This window comes from Cetorhinus maximus, chromosome 2, assembly GCF_964194155.1.
Source record: "Cetorhinus maximus chromosome 2, sCetMax3.hap1.1, whole genome shotgun sequence".
NCBI lineage: Eukaryota > Metazoa > Chordata > Chondrichthyes > Lamniformes > Cetorhinidae > Cetorhinus > Cetorhinus maximus.
In genome coordinates, this window is record NC_135880.1 from 79,533,541 (window position 1) to 79,548,769 (window position 15,229).

The window sequence follows — 15,229 nt, forward strand, 5'->3', positions numbered from 1 at the left end:
TAATGGGAAAGAATATATTTGCAGAGCTATGGTGACAGAACTGAGGAGTGGGATTAGTTGGATAGCTTTTTCAAAGAGTCACTTGGCACAACAGACCGATTGACCTCATTCTGTGCTGTAAGATTCTATGATGATTTTATGATCTTCCCCCACATTGAGACGTGGCTGTGCAGAATGAAGTTTGTGTGAAGGAGCAGCTGCAGCTTCGTGGGACTGGAGTCCTAGTGGGAAGTTAAATATTTGGTAGGTTGAACTGGCGATTGCTCTTTGGTGAAGGATTTGGTCTTTCATTTTTCTACTGTCCATTTTTCAACATGAAGGGGATGGGAGTGGGATGCAAATTTGCTGGAGTCTGTGCCGCTGTGATTTTTGAGCAGGCCACAACTCCTCCCACTAAACACAGGCACAAGACTAATAAATATATTTAAATTAGCATCTTATGGTACGAGTAAGACAAGAATCCTATTTTTGAATGAATCAGTGTTGCCACCACGGCTTCCTTAACCCATCCACCATCTTGGGTGGTATAGGGCAGGAAATGGCCAGCAATATTGAAAGGAGCACTCACCTGCTATAATTTAAATCATTGTAAATGTTTAGCTTGCTTGTATTTCTCAGTTGTTTTTGTGTCTCCAGGGAGACTGTCACCTGTAACTAGACCTGCAAACCACTGCCACAACTGGCATTATCATGACTAATGCAGCTGAGGTTACTTTGGCCCTCAGCTTCTTTACCTCTAGCAAATCACTGACCATAGTACCCCAGTTAAGGAGAGGAAAACTGGAAAAGATTCCCACACCTGATTGCTATTCAGCAATACCTACATGAATGCACACATGTGGATTTTAGGCATGGACATAATCAGATTTAGACACAATGTCCTCCTTTGTCCCATCAAACAGCCTTTACAGTATAGGCTCACAATTGTTACTTGAGAAAATCTCTGGAACTATATCGTAGCAGAAGTCAAAGTCTCCAGGAGAGAAAAAATTGATTAAAAAAGGAGTAACAAATTCAGTTAAAAAGGAACCTAGATGTTAATTGTCAGTGCACTACTAACCCAGATAAATCCCATACTTCTTCACATGAACAATCTTTGCTGTTTCACCTTGTTTTGTACAAGCAGTATAATAACTATCTTTTTCAAGTATCAATTATACATTTGTCTGCAAATACAGATGTGCAGTCCACAACACAGTAGTGGTTGTGCAGTCGGTACAGGGTACTTGCAGTGCTGGTATAATTGTCCACTGTATTTCTGTGAAATTTCTCTGAATACAGGCACTGATCTTCTCTTGGCCTGAGTGCATATTCATGTTAATGTCATCCAATTCAATGGAAAGAGTGATAATGGTTTTCTTTTAGATTTTATATATAAATTTAAATAAATCTTGCCAAATGCTCATGTGGATTGCATTTCATTTAAATGTTATTCTATTCTATTTTGTTTAAATTTCATTCTAAATCTCAGTGAGGACCCTTTCAGTGTTTTGATTGTTTACACACTGAGGTAAAAAACACAGCCCAAGATCATAAAACAGGGAACAAGAGAAAATTTTTGGCATATCAAGCAGACTTTTTCAAAGACTGTTTAAAATTTGAACTACCTCTATCCTCTATTTATTGACAATTATAAGGGAAATACACAAACACAAGTAACACTTCCAAGTTGATGAAATTTTCTTAAAGTTCTTCCTGATCCCCCAAAGAAATCGAGCAGTAATTGATGAGAATCTATTTAATATTCTGATTGTCATTACTCAACTCCTACTGGAAGCATTCCATGTACCTACTGTAACAAAGTACAGTTTGAGATTAAAATATTACAGATCAGCATATTGCCATCACTGACAGGGTCATTCAATTACTCTGCACCACAGGAATGCAATGTGATTGCAAAATCAAAGAAGGGGTAAGTTTTTGTCTTCACCGCATGGGCAGTAATCTGATGGAACAGATTGCCCACCCGATATAGAAGCTATGCAATTTTTAATTTTATGGAATGAATTGGGACAGCTACCACAGCAATGGTTGGGTGGTCAATTTGTTCTGCCAGATTACCAAACATCCAGTAGTTACATGATATCACTTTGGTACAATGCATACAAGAAGATATTTTATGTGTGTTTGAGAATGAGTATGTGTGTGACATTAATCTATCTTATGTTTGATGCCAACTGGGATATTGGAGGAATGATAGCAATTGGCCTCTTTGCCTTTGGATTAAGGAACAGAAGGGAAAATCGGGAAATCATTATCTTGGGTTATTGCATCTCATTATTATCCAACAATAGTTATACTCACAGATTCATACTTTTCAACCAATGTCTCAGACTCCTTCATCACCGTCCCTTGGTATGTCCTGGCCCATCGGCAGGACAGACCCATCAGAGGTGGTGGCATATTAGTATAGAGTTGGGAGGATGTTTCCCTGAAAGTCCTCAACATTATCTCAGGACACCATGAAGTATCATCGCGTCAGGTCAAACATGGGTAAGACCTCCTTCAGATTACCACCCACTTCCCTCCCTCAGCTGATGAATCAGTACTCCTTCATGTTGAACGCCACTTGGAAAAAGCACTTTGGGTAGCAAGATCACAGAATGTATTTTGGGTGGAAAACTTTAATATACACCACCAAGAGCGCTCGGTAGCATCATGATTGATTGAGTTGTTTGAGTCCTGAGACATTGTCTGCCAGATTGGGCTTCTGGCAGGTGCTGAAGGAACCAACAAGAGTTAAAAATCTGTTTGTACTTGAGCTCAACAATCTATTTGTTGCAGATGCATCCATCTGGGACAGTACTGGTAGGATTCCTTGTGGAGATGAAGTCCCATCTTCACACTGAGGCCACTCTCAATCTTGTTGTGTGATTCTACCACCTTGCTGAATTGGATAGCTTCAGAACAGATCTAACAGCTCAAAACTGGGCATCAACGAGGCGCTGTGTGCCATCATCTGCAGCAGAATTGCATTCAACCGCAATCCGTAACCTCATGGCCAGTCATATGCCTCATTCTACCATTCAGGGATCAACCCTGGTTTGATGAGGTGTGCAGGAAAGCATGCCAGCAGCAAACTAGGTATACATAAAAATATGTCAATCTATTGAAGCTACACTATAGGACTACATGCATGCATGACAGCAAAAGCAGCATGCTATAGACAGAGCTAAGTATTCCCACAACCAATAGGTCAGATCAAAGCTCTGCAGTCCTGCCACATCCAGTCATGATTGGCAGTGGGCACCTAAACAATTAACAAAAGGAAGAAGTGCATGAACATCCCAAATGATAGGGGAAGCCCAGCACATCAGTGCAGGGGGCAAGGCTGAAGCATCTGTAATCGTCCTTAGCCAAAAGTGTTAAGTTAAAAGATCCATCTCAGTCTCGTCCTGAGGTCCCCAGCCTCCACGTGATATCAAGAAATGATGAACGGACTGTATACAGCAGAGCCTTTTGGCCCTAACAACACAAAGCTTGTAGTGCTGAAGATTTATGCTGCAGGACTATTCACACCCCTGGCCAAGTTGTTCCAATAGTTACAGCACTAGCATCTTACTGACAAAGTGGTAAATTGCCCAGGACAAATCCAATCTGGCCATTTACTGCATCAGTCTGCTCTCAATCAACAGCAATGTGATGTAAGGTGTCAACAGTGCTATCGAGTGGCACATACTCACCAATAACCTGCTCACTGATGCTCAGTTTGTGTTTCACCAGGACCACCTAGCTCCAGACCTCAATACAGTCTTGGTCCAAACATGAATAAAAAAGCCGAAGTCTAGAGGTGAGGTGAGAGTAGCTGCCCTTGATATCCAGACAGCATTCAACTGAGCAGAAGCCTGAGTAAAATTGAAGGCAATGGTATCGGGCGAAAACCCTCCACTGGCTGAAGTCATTCCCAGCACAAAGGAAAATGGTTGTGGTTGTTGGAGTCCAATCAGCTGAGCCTTAGGACATCACTACAGAAGTTCCTCAGTGATCAACAATCTTCAACTGCTTCATCAATGTCTTTTCCTCTATTATAAGGTCAGAAGTGGGGATGTTTGCTGATGATTTCAGTTTCATTTGCAACTCCTCAGACAATGAAGCATTTTGTGCCAGCATCCAGCAAGACCTGGACAACACTGAATCTTGAGTTGATAAGTGGCAAGTATCATTCACGCCACCCAAGCACCAGTCAATGACCATCTCCAACTAGGGAGAATCTAACCACCTTCCCTTGATACTCAACGGCATTACTATCACTGAATCCCCCACGATCAACATCCTGGGAGTCAACATTGATTAGAAACTTAACTGGACGAGCCATGTTAATGCTGTGCTGACTCATTCTGCGAAGAGTAACTCACCTCCTGACTCCCCAAAGCCTTCCAACATCTAAAAATCATGTCAGGAGTGTAATGGAATATTCTCCACTTGCCTGGATGAGTGGCATCTCCAACAACACTCAAGACCATCGAGGACAAATCAGACTTCTTGATTAGCACTCCACCCACCATCTTAAACACTTAATCCTGCCACCACGGGTGCATTGTGGCTGCAGTGCACACCCTATACAAGAGGCACTGTAGCAACTTGTCAAGGCTACCTTCCAAACCTGTACCACCTAGAAGAACAAGGGCAGCAGGCATACATCACCACCTGCAAGATTCCCTCCAAGTCTCACACTATCCTGCCTTAGAAATATATTTCCGTGCCTCACGATCACTGGGTCAAAATCCTGCAACTCCCTGTTTAACAAAATTCTGGGCATACCTACACCACACAGATTATAACAGTTCAGGAAGGTGGCTCACCATCACCTTCTTGAGGGAAATTAGAGATGAGCAATAAATGCTGGTCTTGTTAGTGACACTGATTAACAATTAAAAAAAAATAAAAGATTTGCTGAAAATGCATGCATGTGGGTATTAAAACAGACCAGCCTCAGGATCTTAGTTTTGAGAGTCTCCAAAGCTGATTCACCAACTGAAAATCTCATCAAAATTATCCACTGAACTGAGTACTAAAGGGCGCAAACTAGTGGTGCAATTATATTCCCAATTAAAATCAGGGTAGGAAAGCGAAGGAAAGAAAATTAAATTAATACAGCGACACAGATGCACTACACTCCCATGTCAATTCTAACATTAAGTACAAGTTAAATAGATAAATAGATAAGTTTCTGCAAGTACAACTTTATTGAAACATAATAAAAACAGAAAATGCTGGAAAACTTAGTTTTCCAGCATTTTCTACTTTTACTTCAGATTTCCAGCACCTGCAGTATTTTGCTTTTATCTATCTTGAAACATAGCTAGACATATTTGTTGTTGTGGAGGAGAATAAGGATGAAGGGAAATGTTAAATAATTATTTTATTTTCAAATATGAATGCAAATATGTCTTCTTCACACTACACACTAAGAAAAATGTTTCTCTGCATGCACACAAACATCATTTCCTGGCGAATAGATATCTGATTGGTGCAAATAACTGGTTCTTATTCAGAGCAGTAATATAGCACAAATGACCACAGGAAATATTCAGAATTAACTCTGTGCATACATGCCCGTAAGGGCTTTCAAACACATTGTTCAGCAACAAAATTAATTTCTTGTGCAGGGTATGGGACCAGTGTTAATGAGACAATGAACCACAGATTTTTTAAATGCACAGTATATTTTTAAAACAAACTTAATCTTATTATTATAAAACATACTCAGATGCAGAGCAAAACTTGCAATCTTTAAACCATTATGAGTGGCCAGTGATGAACATTTTAAAATTGATAATCCATTGCACTGTTTGAAAACACACTGGTCAGAGCAGTAATGCTAGTGTACTCCATTGCTCTCTCACATTAGTGACATGCGCCTGGCGAGCTGCACTTCACCCAGGACTTCAAGGTTTGTTTGCCTATCTTGCTTCGGGCAGAACTCGCAGTTATCAGCGCCAGGCTTCACAGGCACCATCACAGCACTTTAGGGGGGCTCACGGGCAGGTTTCTACCTACCAGACCAACCATAAGGTCGGTGTGGCTTTGTACGGGCGCAGGGCTAGGGTTTGCTTGGGGAAGTGGGAGAAGTGGCCTCAGGCAAGGGAAGAGACTGCAGGGTGAGGGCTGTACTGAGGAAGGAGGGTATCTCAGGGTTTGTTATGGGGCACAAGTTGATCTGTGCAAGTGGCCTCAAGATGGCGAGGATTGAGGAGACAGTCTCCAGAGGAGATGAGGCCAGTTGGAGGTGAGGGTGTGTGTGAAAGAATGAGTGGTGATGTCCCTTGAGTTGGTAGTGAGTGAGATTCCAGTGAATGTGTGATGGGCAGATGAGATCATTCATCCTCTGTCTGCATTGGCACTGATCACCACTGCCTCTTCTATGCAGCATTGGCATTGCTATCGCCTACCAAGCTGGAGTGGTAATGTTGCTGCCCCTCCTGCAGCCAGAGCGGGTGGTGGGCCACCCCAGCGTCCAAAAGGTGCTCGAGGGATGCGTCACTAAGCCTGGGGGCTGCAGTCTTCTTGCCTTTCAGGTCCATGTCTTATATGCAGCAGTCCTGGGCTGGAAACACTGAAAGGTAGGCATGCAGCTGTACTTTAAATGCAATGCCCAGAATGATGAAGCAGTGAGGTGACGGCATGGCAAGCGAATTGGAGCCCGTCCGCTATGGGAATGGTATGTTTCCCGGAGTGTTCAAAATTGGGTTTTAATGACTAATTCCCCCTCTCTAACCTGCCAAATCTGAGGCTAACTGCAATGCAAAAACTGATCCCAGCTGAAATAAGAACAGAAAATGCTGGAAATACTCAATTCAGGTAGCATCTGTGTAAAGAAACAGAGTTAATGTTTCAGGTTGATGATCTTGAGCCTGCTCCACCATGTAATAAGAACATAAAAGCAGGAATAGGCCATTTGGCCCTTTGAACCTGTTCTACCAAGCTATGTTCATGGCTGATCTTCCACCTCAACTCCACTTTCTTGCCCTATCCCCATATCACTTGATTCCTTTACTGTCTGAAAATATATTGTTCTAGTCTTGAATATATTGAATATATTCAATGACTGAACATCCACAGCCCTCTTTGGTGGAGAATTCCAAAGATGTACACACCCAGTGTGAAAGAATTTCTTACATCAGTCCTAAATAGCTGACCCTTACCCTGACACTATGATCTCTAGTTCTAGACTCCCCAGCTAGGCCTCCTTAAAACATAGCTCTTTGACTAAGCCTTTGTCATCTATCCTGATAATGCTTCATTTTCTTACTTGAAAATTCCCCATCACACCTTTTAATCTTATAAGTTTCTTCTTTCAATACAAAAATAAACCTCAGGCATAGTCTCCCAATACTGCACCTCGCCAATTTCTGTACTCCATCAACAGATAGAATGCAGCAGGCAGGTTAATGCCTGGTCTGGCTGCTCTCCGTTCTTCTGTGGCTCTCTGTTCACAGCTAGCTCTAGCTTCTTCCTCCTGTAGTTCTGCTCCCGGGGCCAGAATAAAACAGCAGAGCCAATAATGGACTCCTAGATCAGAGACATGCCAACTGCTGCCTTTTGGGTGATGCCTCTGTTTGTAGCACACTAACACTGTGTTATATAATGAGGTCAGCTCATTTCAATATATTTCAGCACTCCAGGCACACAGCACCCAGGGAACAGGCAGGAATTTAGCAACTACACTTCTTTAAAAACAAAACAATGGGCACTCTTAAAAGAGGAATAGGCTCCATTATTAAAACTGACAGATGCATAATACAGAGGTTGAGCAGCACCATGCTGCTTTGAAGGTGTTATAGACTAGACTGGACATTTTCCGAGTAAAGGGATCTTTTACTGGAAGACCAGTCTGGATGTTGATTGAGTTAGTGGTCAAAACGTGGAAGAAGATAAAGGGACAAATATGTTCACACTGTATAATTTAACAATGTGACATGAAAGGCATTTCAATAGAGCTTCACTGTAAGCTTGGTATGGCACAGAAGGATCAGCACATCTCTCTAGCGATTGTTCATCTACTTTCCGATGTACATGACTACGTTATACCAGCATTGTTGCTACCATAATGCTCATGAAACACAACAAGCAACAAACATGAATCACACTGCCAGCACAAGTTTGCACGGACACACACTTACTGGAGGTCACTGATGACCTGGACAACTCCTATCAAGCACATTGTCTCTCATGCCTCATTCCACCATGTCCTTTATCTGTTTGCAATAGAGGGCCACATAAAACTGGTTCCAGCAAATGTAGAGAGGAAGCAGGAAAGACCATGCTCTAATCATTGACTTCTTACAAAGAGAGGGCTCCAGAGATTCTGGGCAGGGGGGACAATTGAATGAGGGGGCAAAAATAGGCCATAGGTCTCTCTTAAGCTCATACTTTGATTTTCAATCCTAATCTATTTATTCAGTTTTCATTCACACACTGACGTACAGGGATTCCTTGCAGCCTAACACACTACAATGTTTTATCATATAACCCTGCTGCCATTCCAAAACATACTCCTCTGCTCTTCTAGATGCCCCGTAGCCTCAATCAAGTACTAACCTGTGTAATACACTTCCAGAGTATCAGCAAAGACACCTTTTTGGGAGGAAGAATGAGTGATTATTCATTGACTAATAAGGGGAGCATTTCATCAAGCGCAGAGCACATACAGGTACAAGGAACATAGGCGTAGGCCTTTCGGCCCTCAAGCCTGCTCTGTCTTCAAGAAGATTATGGCTGATCTGGTTGTGGTCTCAACTCCACTTTCCTTTCTGTTCCCCATAGCCCTTGACTCCCTTGTCTATCAAAAATTTATCTAACTCTGCCTTGAATAAATTGAATGACCTTGCCTCCACTGCTTTCTGGGAAAGAGAATTCCACATATTAACAACCCTCAGAGGAAAAGTCCTCCTCATCTCAGTCTTAAAAGGGAGATCTCTTCTTCTTAAACTGTGATCGTTCTAGTCTCCCCCAGAAGTGGAAACATCTTCCCAGTATCCACCCTATCAAGTCCCCTTTGGACCTTATATGTTTCAATAAGATCACCTCTCATTCTTCTCCAATGGTTATAGGCTCAGTCTGTTGAACCTTTCTTCATAATTTAAGTCCTTCATCCTAGGAATGAGTTGAGTGAACCTTCTCTGAACTGCTTCTAATGTAATTATATCTTTTTTCAAATATGGAGACCCAAACTGTACACAGTATTCCAGGTGTGGTCTCATCAACGGCCTGTACAGCTGCAGTAAAACTTTCTTACTTTTATATTCCATTCCCTTTGCAATAAACATCAACTGGAGGAGGGCCAGCTTGAGAGTTCCTATATAGCCAGCAAGTTCAAGAATTTGGGACTCGCTGGCCCTGCTGGCAGTTTAGTAGTTTAGCGTCAACATTTCATATACTTAATTGAGTGTGTGCAAAGATAGCTCATATATTTGGGGGTGTCTTAAAACATGTTTAGGGCTAAATCTACTCACATCCACTCATCCACTCTCTGCTTTCTTTGACTTAGCCAATTTTCAGTATACCCCAGATGCATACATTTTTTACTTTATGAAATATCTTTTCAGTCATGAAAACTGAAGTTGCCTTTAAAAAGTGCATTTCATATCTTCAGGAATGTCTACATTTCAAAGTAGTCCAAGCCAATAACTTACCTTTGAACTGTAGTCACTGACAGCCAAATTGCAGTCAAGTAATGCAAAATAGCAATGAAATGAATAACTAATAATCCAGTGTTGTGGTGGCTGAAGGATGAATGCTGACCAGGATATCAGGAGAGTTCCCTTATGTTCTTTGTAGAAGCATTATGGATCTCTTACGTACTTCTGAACAGGGCCCTGGTTTAATTCTCAACCAAAAGATGCTACCTTCTATAATGCATTCTGCCATGAATGACCTGAGTTGATTAATTTATCCACTCTAAATCATCCTCCTTTACAGTCACTCTGGTTTCTTTCTTAACCCTTAAACCTCATTGGTTATGAAGATCCTGGTCCCACCATTCAGTGAGGCTCTAGAACCTCTGTTCGCCTAGTCAGCTTGCACTTCAAGCAACTTGTGGCATAAAAGATTTTTCAGCTGAAGTGTGCAGAAAAATATTGCTGCGAGATGCCCCACTCCAGCAAGATCCAGCCAATTATGACCTAAGCATTGTGCCAGTGGCACCAGTGCAGATGCACTTGCACATAAATGGGCTCTCATTAGATCATCTATTTGCATAATTCACTGGCTTCAGTGTGGGCTTCTCAGGACACAATCTGGGTTGTATTGTAGGGCAGTAGCAATGTATTTCTGGCTGCTCATAGTGCACTAGGAACTTTACTGGCAGGAAGGGACTCAATCTTTTCAATTTGTGGTAAGCACCAACCTCTTAAGCCTTATTTAAATGAATGCACAGCCTTTGTGAGCCTAACATACAACTTCAGTAAAAGTAACCAAAGAAATGGCTTTTAGTTAAAAGCAAAATACTGTGGATGCTGGAAATCTGAAATAAAAACAGAAAACGCTGGAAAAATGCAGCAGGCCTGACAGCATCTGTGGAGAGAGAAACAGAGTTAACCTTTTGAGTCCGTATGACTCTTCTTCGGAGCTGAACTTCATGGCTTTTCAGAGCTTCATGGCTTTTAATCATGCTTTGCCACCTCATCTGAACAACTAAGCAATTGTTAAGCACTAATTAAACAGGCAGCAACCGAGTCAGGCACTCTGGAAGGCAGAAACAAAGGGATAGGCCACAGCCAACAAAGCTTTCTAACAGAAGTAGGGAGCACTTTAAAGGTAGTAATTGTAGGGTTAATAGGATGCTTTATGTCTGGAATTTTCACAGGTTCTTCTAACGGTCCCATCAAAATTGCAGATCGACAGAACCTCTGAAAAGACAATTTCGATGGTTTTAAATAGCCAATTCCCCAGGGTTCCGCCAATGTTATGGTGGGAGATCATGAAAATCCTATAGAAATTCTTCCTGTGTTTAAAATAGCATTAAAGCTAACAAGATTCTATGTGTTTGACACCACTAGCTCTTGACTTCAGCTCCAGCCACCAATCCTGTTTTCACATCAGATTCCACCAAGATCCCTGTTCACTTTGCTATACCTAACTAGACCATTTGCATCCTGTTCAACCCTGAACTTAGTATATTAGGTATGAAACTGTCACAAGATAGCTTCCAATTCCACAATATTTCTTCTTTCTGCCACTGAGATCCTTACATACTGGTCATCCCCTTTGCCATAAGCTTGATGACCAAATGCTGTACATACCCTGTCCCATATTAAGTTCCACTTGCCCATCACCTCAGTGACCCACATTGCCTCCCTACTCCCAGTGCCTTGAGATTAAAATCCTTGCCCTGATCTTCAAATACCTCCACAGTCTTGCATCACTCTCTCACAGAAATCTCATCCATCCTCACATCACTCCTACAACTTTGCTTCTGATTCTGGCCTCTTTCCTCATGGGTGTTAAACTAATTACCAGCTATGCTTCCTGGTCCTTCTAGAATAAAAGGGTTATGTCAGCCACTTTCCAATCCTCAGATCTCACAATCCATTTTAACAAACATCAGTTAATGCATCACTAAATTCAGCCCCCAGCACTCAAGACTCACGGTTACAAACTGTTTCAGCCAAGTACTTTAGGAGCATTAAACCTATTCATAATCACAGACGAAATTTTCCTCCAACTATTATTCGTAGTGAAATTACAAACACTCTTCTTATAATCAAATACTGCGGAGGAAATCTTGCCTCTATATCATGTTACTTGCATACTGTTAAGTTTCTCCCCTGGAATTCTAGTAGGTGGTCTAGTAAATTTGCTGGATTAAAGACAGATGCAACAAAATTACTGAACACCTATTTCCTAGCCTCAGTGTCAAGCTTACCAGCTTCACTTGTAAGAAGATCCTATATTTATTTCACTGTTAACAATAGGATGTATATTTGAACAACTACTTTGCATACCCAGATACTTTCAGCAATTTTATATTCCATGGTGCTCATCACGTTTTTAACTGCACTTGCTCATCTTTAAAACTTACCCAATCTCCTCCAGTGTACCAGGTTCCTTGCACAATTTCAAAGCCTTGTGTTCAACTTTACTTAAATAATATTGCCAGTGTTGCACATTAATTTTTATTGCAACTATATCCTTTCATTAATATTTTCATAAATACTTTAATGGTAGATTTCCCAAATGTGTATTACAATTCAACTTTTTAAAACTCAAAAGTCCAACATTTTTGTGTCATTGCCCTTTCTTCATACCTTTATAATCACTATAAAGATTGGACAGAATTTTGAGGTTGGTGGGCGGGCACGGTCACCGGGCCCGGGAGCAGCCGGGTAACAGGCTGCTGCCCACAATCAGCCCCTGACCGCGATTTCACGCTGGCAGGCCAATTAAGGCCCGTCGAGCGTGAACGGTGGCTCTCCAATGGTCAGCAAGCGGCGACCGGTTTAAAACTGGCACAGTCAGGCCCTGGAAGGCTGCCGGCGACGAGGACAACTCCTAAATTATGGAGAGTAATGTGGCTGCAGACACCAGGCAGGAGGGCAAGTTGGGTGTGCACTTGACCCCTCCCTGTTTTCTGATGAGTGCCTCGCGGTCCTCCTGGAGGAGGTTGCTGCCAGGAGAGAAATCCTTGTACCATAAGACCAAAAGACATAGCAGCAGAAGTAGGCCATTTGGCCCATTGAGTCTGCTCCGCCATTCAGTGAGATGGTCGTTGATCTGATAATCCTCAACTCGACTTTCCTCATAACCCTTGGTTCCCTTACTGATTAAAAATCTATCTCAGCCTTGAATATACTTAGTGGCCCAGCCTCTACAGCCTTCTGCGATAGGGAGTTCTACAGATTCAACCCCTTCTGGAAGAAATTCCTCCTCATCTCTGTCTTAAATGGGTGACCCTTTAGTCTGAGATTATGCCTTATACATGCTTTATAATAGACTCTAACATTTTCCCAGTGGCGGATGTTAAGCTAACTGGCATAAAATTACCTACTTATCGTCTCCTTCCCTTTTTGAATAAGGGCGTTACATTGGCAGTTTTCTAATCTTCTGGGACTTTTCCAGAATATAAGGATTCTTTAAAGATTACTACCAGTACATCCACTATTTATGTAGCTACTTCCTTTAATATCCTAGGATGCAACCATCAGGTCCAGGGGACGTATCGGCCTTTAGCCCCATTAGTTTCCCTAGTACTTTTTCATTAGCGATGATTATTGTATTTATTTCCTACCCCACTTTTGCCCCTTGATTATTTAGTATTTTTGGAATGCTATTAGTATCTTCTACCGTGAAGACTGATGCAAAGTATTTATTCAACTCCTCTGCCATTTCCTGGTTCCCCATTATTATTTCCCTAGCCTCGTTCTCTAAGGGGCTTAAGTTCACTTTGGCCCCTCTCTTCCTTTTTATATATTTAAAGAAGCTCTTACAGTCCGCTTTTATATTACTTGCTAGGTTACCATCAAAGTTTATTTTCTCCCTCTTTATTATTTTTTGGTCATCTTTTGTTGGTTTTTAAAACTTTCCCTAACCTCTGGCTTATCGTTTATCTTTGCCACATTGTATGTTTTTTCTTTAAATTTGATACTATCCTTAACTGCCTTGGTTAACCAGGGCTGGTTTATCCCCTTCCTACAATCCTTCTTTCTCACTGGGATATATCTTTGTTGTGAGTCATGAACTATTTTCTTAAACATCTGCTATTGTTCATCAACCGTCTTTTCTGCTGAACTCCTTTCCCAGTTGGCTCCAGCCAACACTGCCCTCGTTCCTTTGTAATTATCCTTATTTAAGTTTAGCACAGTTGATTCTGACCAAAGTTCCTCACTCTCAAACTGTATGTTAAATTCTACCGGATTATGGTCACTGTTTCCTAAGGGGTCTTTTACTCTGAGATCATTTATTAAGCCTGCCTCATTACCAGATCCAAAATAGTCTGATTCCTGGTTGGATCCACAACATATTGTTCTAGGAAACTGTCCCGCATACACTCTATGAATTCTTGCTCAGGGCCACCTCTGCCAATTTGATTTTCCCAATCAATATGAAGATTAAAGTTATCCATGATTAATGTACTGCCTTTTTTACTTGCCCTCACTATCTCCTGATTTATTCTCTGTCCTACAGCATAGCTACTGCTAGGGGTCCTATAGACTACTCCAATCCGGGTCTTCTTCCCCTTGTTATTTCTTACCTCCACCCATATGGATTCTACATCTTCCGATCCAAGATCATTCCTTGCTATTGTACTTATTCCATCTTGTACTAACAAAGCTACCCCACCACCCTTTACTTCCTGCCTGTCCTTTCAAAAAGTCACATACCCCTGAATATTTAGTTCCCAGCTTTGATCTCCTTGTAACCACTTCTCTGTAACGGCTATAAGATCATACCAATTAACCTCTATATTTACCATTAATTCATTTATTTTGTTCCCAATATTACATATGTTTAAGTAAAGATACGTTAATTTTACCTTTTTACCATTTTTTCCCCCTTTGACGCTATTTGCTGCTGTTTTTTTTTGTTTGTAAACTCTGTCCCTTCATGTCACACTCCAGGTATCCATACCTAAATAGTTGCCCTGCAATGCTGCCATATCCTTTTGCTTTGTTAGCCTACCTATCCCCTCTCTAGAACCCTACCCCATCCCCCTATTTAGTTTAAAGCCCTCTCTACAGCCTTAGCGATTTGATTCGCCAGGGCACTGGTCACAGCATGGTTCAAGTGAAGCCCATCCTCCCAGAACATCTCCCTTCTACCCCAGTGGCCGATGAACTGAAACCCATCCCTCACACACCAATCTTGAGCCATTTAACTCCTCGATTTTATTTACCCTATGCCAGTTTGCCTGTGGCTCAGGTAGTATTCTTTGGAGGTTCTGCTTTTTAATTTAGTTCCTAACTGTTCAAATTATTTCAGCAGAATCTCCTTTCTAGTCCTATCGATGTCATTGGTACCAACGTGGATGATGACAACTGGATCCCTTCCCTCCCAATCCAAGTCCCTCTCCAGCCCGGAGGAGATGTCCTTAACCCTGGAACCAGGCAAGCGACACAGCCTTCGGGACTCACATTCATGGCTACAGGGAACAGTATCTATCCCCCAAATTATACTGTCACCTACCACTACTACATTCCTATTTCCTCCTTGCTATACCATGGTGCTGTGATGAGTTTGTTCATCCTCCCTGCAGTTCCCGCTCTCGTCCACACGGCTTGCAAGAACCTCG